This window comes from Cupressus sempervirens, chromosome 9 (genome assembly GCF_028749045.1).
Source record: "Cupressus sempervirens isolate cs-2001-9-10 chromosome 9, ASM2874904v1, whole genome shotgun sequence".
NCBI classification, from domain to species: domain Eukaryota; kingdom Viridiplantae; phylum Streptophyta; class Pinopsida; order Cupressales; family Cupressaceae; genus Cupressus; species Cupressus sempervirens.
The window spans coordinates 89,398,891-89,407,828 of NC_143126.1; the positions used below are offsets into that span (position 1 = coordinate 89,398,891).

General features: G+C 32.2%; 2 pseudogenes; both read right to left on the bottom strand.

The window, feature by feature from the left end:
• Positions 1-2,843: 2,843 nt before the first annotated feature.
• LOC149537765 (uncharacterized) lies at positions 2,844-3,562 on the bottom strand (annotated as a pseudogene).
• On the bottom strand, positions 3,562-4,362 carry LOC149537766 (U-box domain-containing protein 13-like; annotated as a pseudogene).
• Positions 4,363-8,938: the final 4,576 nt, after the last annotated feature.

Genomic DNA, 8,938 nt, shown 5'->3' on the forward strand with positions numbered 1-8,938 from the left:
AAAGATATGAATGTGTATATTGAGCCCCTTATTGATGAGTTTTTGAAGTTATGAAATGGGGTCACTATGTATGACATCTCTAAACCAATAGGACAAAGACAATTTCAATTCCATGCAATGCTTGTATGGACAATACATGATGCCTCTGGACTAACTCATTTTTGCAATATGTTATATTGTTAAGGTCACATATTTCTGGTATGTCATAGTGCTTACACATTATTTTTTTATGTTTAAGTTGCACATGATAATTGTACATGATCTTTTAAGTCTTCAGACAAAAGAAAAATTTGCATGTCCAGTTTGTGGTACGAAGATGAAATCTCATCATTCAAGAAGTTTAGGAAAACATGTGTTCGATGAATTTAGGCACTTTCTCCATAATAATAATAAGTATCAAATTACTAAAAATCATATTTTTAATGGGAAAGAAGAGACAACATCAAGGCCATGAAGAATGACACCTCGTTTATGGAAATTGGAATACAATTGACTAAATCATTGAGGTAATGTTTATCTAATGATTTTTGTTTGAAATTTATATTTTGATATTGTATTTTATTTAGTAATGATGTAATTAATGCTTGTGAAGGTCTTTAAGGCATCAATGACCAACTTTCTAGAGGAATTAAAAGTTATCATACTCAATTTAGTAGGTCACCGTACTACAAAGATCTCCCAATTGTGCATTTGTTTGATGCTATGCATATTGGAAAGAATGTAACAAAGAGACTATGGAAAATATTGGATGGAAGGCATGGTAGAGAAAAAATTGGCAAAATTTGTAATGACATTCATGAATCAAATTATGCATTGAAAAATTTAATTGAATCAAATAGCAATAGAGACTGCATAAATACGAGTGCCCTTCCTTTGTTATTAATGAAGCAACAAAGTGATGCATTAAAGGAATTCATAAAAAAAAAAATTTCCATAGGATTTTTTGCAAACATAAGCAATCTTGTATCAAAGAAAGGTGATTTTGGGCTAGGGTTGAAAACACATGATTAACATACTTTCATCAAGGTAAGTTGTGTTTTCTATTTGCGATATATTTCTAAATTTGCATGTACTTTTTATTGTATTATTTTATAATATATTGAAAAGATCATTTTTTAATGATTACAATACGTCCTACCTCCATCCCTCCCACACTAGTTTGACAACAGTATTTAACAAGTTATTTATGATTTAGAAAATACATGAGGTTAGAAGTGCTATTTTCTTAGATTTGTTGTACATATATTATATTTATGAATTGCTTTATTATGTAATTTATTGTATATTTTTATCTAAAATCTCATTTATACATTCTTGCATGTTGAATCTCTTTTAGGTGGTTATCATCTAAAGAAATTGATAAAAAAGATATAAACTATTGTGCTTTGTATACTCAACTTGTCTAGCATGTTTGGGCTTCATTTTGTGTAAGTATTCTCTTCTTGAATGCATCAAATTTGCATGGTTCCTCTTGTAGAGATCAAGTTTGTGGTTTGATAGTGAGATTAAATCCTTTGTATAAGAAAATTATGACATTGAGAAATATAATATATGTTTTCTTTAATTCTATTATGGTTCTCTTTATTGGTGTTATGGTCATTGTTGTAGTTACAATTAGATTAAATCGAGACCACCTTTGATGATTGATGGGACATATCAAGAACATTGAAAATTTAATAGGTAAGACTTATTGGTATATTTTTACTTAACTTGAATTCACATGGCTTCACAATGTGCATGAACTTCTAACTTACAAAATGCAACTTGAAATTGTGAATTTAAACTATTACTTCTACATAAGGATGCAAGGAGAAAATACAGTTGGACTATACAATAAGTCTTAAATACCTTCATCCAATTGGTTCAAACAAACTCTTGATGGTTTTGAAGGTTGGGAGGTTAAAAATGACTTTTATGACAACTTTTCAAAAATTGCATTTTTGCACTTTTGTAATTTCTTGCAAAACATGACAACTTTTCACAATTTTGATCCTAATTGATGCCTGATGATCCCAAACCATTTTGAAATTAGAAGAATAAAATGAAATCATGTTCTAAGCAATTTTAGAATTATGTTACCAGATAATACATAGAATTCAGGAACAATTTTAAACCAATCTAAAAGGATGAATTAAAGGAAAGATGTGGGTAATATATTAGATATGTTAAATCAATAACTAGTTGATCATTCAGATCTCCAATTTTTCCAGTTGATAATTTAGATTTCCATTTTTTCTCTCTTTGACTTATTTTGCATGGTTATCCTTCATTTATTTCTTGGTTGGATGGTGACAGTTATTATTTTTACTTTTTATTTGAACACATCATCTTGTTTAATGTCATTTGATTTCCACAATCCATTAGTAATATCATGAGAAGATTTTCTAGAGCTTGATTGTGTCACAATTTTTTAAGCATCAACATTTCGGATCACACACAGTGATCCATCATTAGGATGAGGAGTACAAGAGAATAGATTTCTCTATTCTCTTGTACTCCTCATCCTAATGATGGATCACTGTGTGTGATCCAAAACGTTGATGCTTAAAAAATTGTGACACAATCAAGCTCTAGAAAATCTTCTCATGATATTACATCATCTTGTGTTCAAGCTTCACTTACATATCATGTACATTAGGTATAAAGGGAGAACCGTTGACACAATATGTCAAGTTTATTTTTATATTACATTTTATATGATAAATTTTTTTTATACCAAAAAATCTTTGCTCATTTAGTAGCACCAAATGATGTCAAATTACAAAAAGAGCATGAGGTTTGTACATCCAATATGAGTTCATCTATTGGGTTTATAATGGGAATAAAATGACAAAAAGTCAAACCTATGGAACATGTCATTGTTTACTCATTAGATATAGAAGAGTTGCTTCCTTTCGTTAGGCTCTAACAATGCTATTTCAAGAAATTTCAACTAAGTCTTTGTATGCACCAACCTGTAATGTTATCTATAAATGTAAGGAGTCATTTATAGCCAAGGCAAGAAAAACAAAAACATTCTTACAAGCCAAGGTTGAACAAATCAAATCAACAAGAATGCATACAACATTTTCCTTGTAATAGTAATCCTACCTTCTTAATGAGTAGCAAGTATTGTGGGAATAGAAACAGCCTAATCTAGCATTGCAATGTTTTGGTCAACAAGAAATGTCATTAGAGAGGGGACAACTCCAATCCAAACAACCCTAGGTTTGTCTCCTTGATAAATTGATAAATTGAAAAGTGCAATAGCAACATCCTTTTTCCCTCTTGGTGTTCCATCATGTAGTAGATCAACCAAAGGAAGAATAGCTCCAAAGGTTCCAATTATAATCTTGTTCTTATCCTCAACAAATAGGCTAAAAAGCATTACAACAACATTTTCTCTTTTTTCCATGCTACCATGCTTTAAGACTTCTATTACGTAACTAATGGATCCTTCTTGAACAATCAATCATTTGTTACTACTATGAATAGATAAATTTAGAAGGGTAGTCACTACATGCTCCCAAATCTTTGCAACACTTGATAATAAAAATTTCACTACATGTTCAGTAGTTTCACCTATGTCACTTCATGTTCAGTAGTTTCACCCATATCACTACCTCTTTCTTTCTTGAGATTTTTTAGTTCTCTTGACTCTGTTGCTAAATTAGTAATAGTAGATAGCTAAAGTATCTCTACTAGCCTATATAGAACAACATAATCTACATTTTTACTATCGTTATGTGAAATGGAAATCATAATATCCATGAAAAGTTAAATATCTTGTGTATCATCTCTCCCCTAGGATCTCTTTAATTGGAGGTGCATTAGTTCAACTCATTCTTTAACTTCATTAGAAACTTTTAGTAAATTATTGTGCAAGCTATCTAGAGCTTAATTAAGTACCTCAGTTAATTCCTGAAACCTTCTTGTGATTACCTTGCTCTCCAATACTAGATAGAGTTTTCTACCATTAGGAAAGAGTTGAAGTGAAGCCTTAGTATATTTTTGGGCCTTTTCTAAGGAAGAAATATAGGGAAGAGAATCCCAAGGTAGAGATCTTATTCCATGGTGCATGTCTTTTGATTCCTCAAAAAGAGGTATTAGCAATTTAATTCTTCTTAATAAAGTTAAGCAACCCTTCTTCTAGCTTTTCCTGTAATGATCGATCTGAATTGTTTCACTTACCAATTTTATCAATGATTGGCATTGAGGATGAGGAGGAAGTGGCAGAATTGGTGGTGACACAAAAGGGTTATCTTGGTCTTGGAGCATGTTCACATTGAAGTTGTGATTTGTAAATGCTGATGAAGAAGAAGAATGAGAGGAATTTGTCATTTCAAGTTCATCAAATGTCTTCCAAAAAGATATCAATTTTTATTTGTTTGTTCATATTCCAAAATGTTCCAACTCCTCCTTGAAAACCTTTACCTCTTTCAAATGATAATATTGTTAAACTGCATGATTTATATATAACTTAGCAACACTTGGTATCAAGCTCAAATCAAATTTATTAAGCATATTTGTGTAATGATATGGGAAGTAAATTTTATCACTCAATAGCTCACTTGGATGGTCAAAATTATAAGAGCAGTTATAATGTTTTCAAATTCTAATTGACTTAGCAATATTGGGACAATTTTTTGGTATATAATGTATGCCATTACATTTGATTTGATTGTAAGGAACAAATATAGTTCAATTTTCCTTGTTGTCCAAAAATTTGTAGACATTAATAAACTTACATTTACTATTCTTATTAATGTTATGCTAACTTATACATTCTTAACAAGCTTGATGAATACAAGGGTTAATATATATTAGTGTAAGTACTTATTTATTGTCTTGGGCTTGGGGATCTAGAAGACCTGGCAAGTTTCAAGGACTTTCCTAGGACCTGAGTCTTGGGTCCCTAGGACTCGTTTGGAATGGTTTTCTTAGAGATTTGAAGAATTTGGGATTTTTTTTATAACTATTCTCAAAAGGTTTCATTTTATCTATGACAAAAATCAAGATCAAATAATCTATAACACACCCAGTGGGTTTCTTGAACTGGATTTAAGATGTTTTACTATTCTACATACATTCATGTACTTTTAACATTACTAGGCATTGTATCTATCTCTAGAAGATAAATATTGTCCATTGGAAGTTTTTGTTTAATGGAAATTTTTAATAGTTAATTTGATTCATTGTTAAAAAGTAGGCTAAGGGGATTGGTTATGCAATGGGAAAAGTTGGGGAGCTTAAACGTGTGAGCCAAATTGCTGAAGAAATAGCCGTGGTCCTTCTCCATGTTTACAAGTTTTTACAAATTCACTATTTATAATTTGAAAGGATTACTATTTATCTATTTGAAATATAAATATTTAGCACATTTTGTAGATAATTTTTCATGTATCTAATCTTTATTTCTATATATTTTACTTAAGCACTACACCATTTATGTTTTGTGACATTGGTGAGGTGTGCTAAGTATTCTAAGAGTTGCACTTTCTAATATTAATGGTTGAAGAGTATGAATGCCAAGCATAATGGAGGACTAAACTAGAGAACAATAATCTACAAGTGAGTTATAGTTTTTATCAGATCAATTCCTACTATTGCTTTCTAACAACTATACGAGTGTAGATAAAATGCTTCGGATTAAGATTGACCTAACAGTCATTTGTAAATTATTTAACTGAGTGAAATTCTAATGTAATGTTCTAAAGTCCTCTAACAGGGCTCACTCCTAATAGGGTGATTGAAATCCTTTAACCAAGTCACATTTAATAGTGTGTATTATAACCTTTAATAGGGTTGGCCTTTCACAAGGCATCACTTTAGAAGAGTGAAATTGGGTAGCATGTTATTGGTGTTTTTCCTAGATTGAGTTTCCATGTAAAATCCTTGTGTCAAATTGTGTGAATGTGCTTATGGTATTTCATGTTTACATTTCTACAAAGTTATATTGACCTAAGATGGTAACCTAGTGATGCCTTGTGAAAGACCAACCCTATCCATAAAAACTTAATATGCATGAATCCATTAGATCATACAATACCTTAACTTAGTAGGTTACCATCTTAGGTCAATATAACTTTGCAGAAATGTAAACATGAAATACCATAAGCACATTCACACAATTTGACACAAGGATTTTATGTGGAAACTCAATCTAGGAAAAAACACCAGTAACGTATTAGCACTGAAAAGTTTTATTTGTACATTTGGACCTTGGATAATTGATTCCCCCCCCCTCAGTTATTCTAAATAATTCTAAAAATTGGTATAAGAGAATTGATGCTTGTGAGGAAATAGTTTGAAGGTAATAAAGCCTAAAGATCAAGATGTATAGAAAGGAGGTGCCCAAACTGAACAAGGAAAAATTTCTTGCATGGAAAAGTTTGATGTGTTAGATTGTGGTGATTGATCAGGGAAGTATTGTACATACTCCATAGTTCCTCAGTAGGGTTTAGGGCTATTTTATTGGCATTTTATGGTTGACATGTTGTAACTAATTTTAAACCTAAAATAGAAAAAATACCTGTATAAAAGGGCTTAGGGTTAGGGATTTTTTTATAGTGGGTGATGCAAAAATTGCTTCTTGTGGTAGTAGAGAGCCATAAGGAATCACAAATTATAATTAAGTTGTAATTACTAGATCATAATAATATTGGACTTGTGGTTTGGTGGATGTAGCCTAGGGTTTGGGTGAACCATATTAAATCTTGGCATCTTGTGTTCTCTTCTATGTGATCTATTGTTTTATGATATTGTTTATATTTGTATGTAATTGTTATTTTTGTCTAAAGTTTAATCCTAACAAGTGGTATTAGAGTGAGGTTTTTTTTTAGTTATCCTCTATAGGAATGTCTCATGGTTGAGTAGGAGTGATGGTAGATTAGGGGAGGCTAAGGGTTGACAAGTTTAATGGGTCTTGTTATAATTCTTTAGAATAACTGAGGGGGGGGGGGGGGGGGGGGGGTGGGGTGGGGTGTGAATTAGTTATCCAAGGTTCAATAATGTCCAATAAAATTTTTTCTACAAATCCTTAATGGCACATAACTAAAATTATCATGCATGTAATTAAACATTAAACAACCATGAAAAGTAAACATGCATCACACCATAACACTAAGGATTTGATAACTTAGAAACCCTCCAGAAATAAGAAGGTAAAACTGGAGTGGGGATGATACCCACAAAATAATTGTGCAATTGATTTCAACCACTTCTGATGGTCTGCCCTGTTAAAGGCTACAACATATTGTTAAATGTGACCTTGTTAAAGGATTTAAGAACATTCAACTTGGAATGTCACCCTGTTAAAGGATTTACATAGATTTTTTAGGCTCACCCAAGTCCATGGGATTTTCAGTCACCTTCTCAAAAGAATCTTTCATCCCTCTCTAAGGATCTCCTATCCTCCTCCTAAGGATCTCTTTATCCTTCTCTTAAGGATCTCTTTCTCCTTCTCCTGGGGATCTCTTTATCCTTTTCCTGAAGCTTATCCACCTAGCTGTTAAGCTAACCTAGCAATGTAGGGTTTCAATATCTAATACAATGGTAAGAAATTATTAGAAGGGTTTTGACCTGATATAGATTACAACTTCAACCTTGCAAATTTAAATCACAATTCAGTCCTTTTCTTTGCTTAGCTTTCCTCCCTTGTAGTGCTGACAGCTTATTCACCCTTCAAGATCTATCTCCTTGAGTTCTTCCACTTGTTATGCCAATGCTCTCTCTGGTCACTCAATAAATTTAGAGTCTTGATGCTCTGTTTTTACTCCTCTTGGCTTCTTCGCATGATTACACTTATGACCAACTCCCTCTCATGCATACACTCTTGATCTCTAACCTGTAACTCTTTATAAAGAAATTCTATTCTTGATTTCTCACTCAAATCTCCCTCTCCAACTTTAGGGTTTCAATGGATTAGGTAAGATATAATGTATTTGTCCCATATCTTGTTTCTATCTAGAACCTTCATGATAAATCCATTAGCATTCGCCAAATTTTTTTTACATAGTGTTTTGTGTCACTAGCTCATCATTCTTATCTTCTATTTGGTTCAAAAAATTCTAGATAACTACCATGTCAGCTCAGATCTGGCGAATCTTCAACTTTTCAAAATAATGCAACAACTCAACATCATTGGTTTACTGATGCTCGACACCTTCTATGTTACTCGGCTTCTTAATATTATTTACTGTTGCTCGGTACCTATATCTTGCTCAGCACCTGAATCTTGCTTGGCACCTGAATCTTGATTAATCGTTACATCATGTGTCTGAGTGTGTCCATCCTCTGTATCTTAGAGTATGTCATCAATGCACTATTTCATCAATGGCTTAGCTGATCCTTATACTTCATCACAATATCATAACTTCAACCTTTCTCTAGGTACTCTAGTTACATCTTATTGATTGCCACCTCCTTGTCAATCAACCAATTGATAGTATTTGGATCACTTAAGCAATTATCATTCCTGCAAGTAGTAAGTTTGACATCAATGACAAAACAATGATTGAAACATTCTTTACCAATTCCATTTCTCTTCATTCATGATCTTTTTCAATCATTTCCAACAATCTCCCTCTTTGGCATTGATGGAAAACCAAACTGATCAAATGATTAAGCTGATCAACTTAGTTACCACCAAAATCTAAATCCTTTGTTTTACTTCTCCCTCTAGATTGTTGCATCCTTACTCTGTATTCCTAATCCTTCATATATATCTCCCTCTTACTTTGTATTGATTAGTTTCTCCTATATCTCCCTCTTTAACATAAATGCCAAAGATGTAACATCTTTAACATGCTAAATATAAGCTTTGCATCTCATGTTATCTCCTTCTGTCACCATGCTTGTGACTGGTCTAGAGTTTTTGCTCCTGTTGTCATCCTCTGCATCATTCTTCTGATATTTCAATGATCTACTCCTGTTGATGTAGGGTAGCTTCTATGTTGCT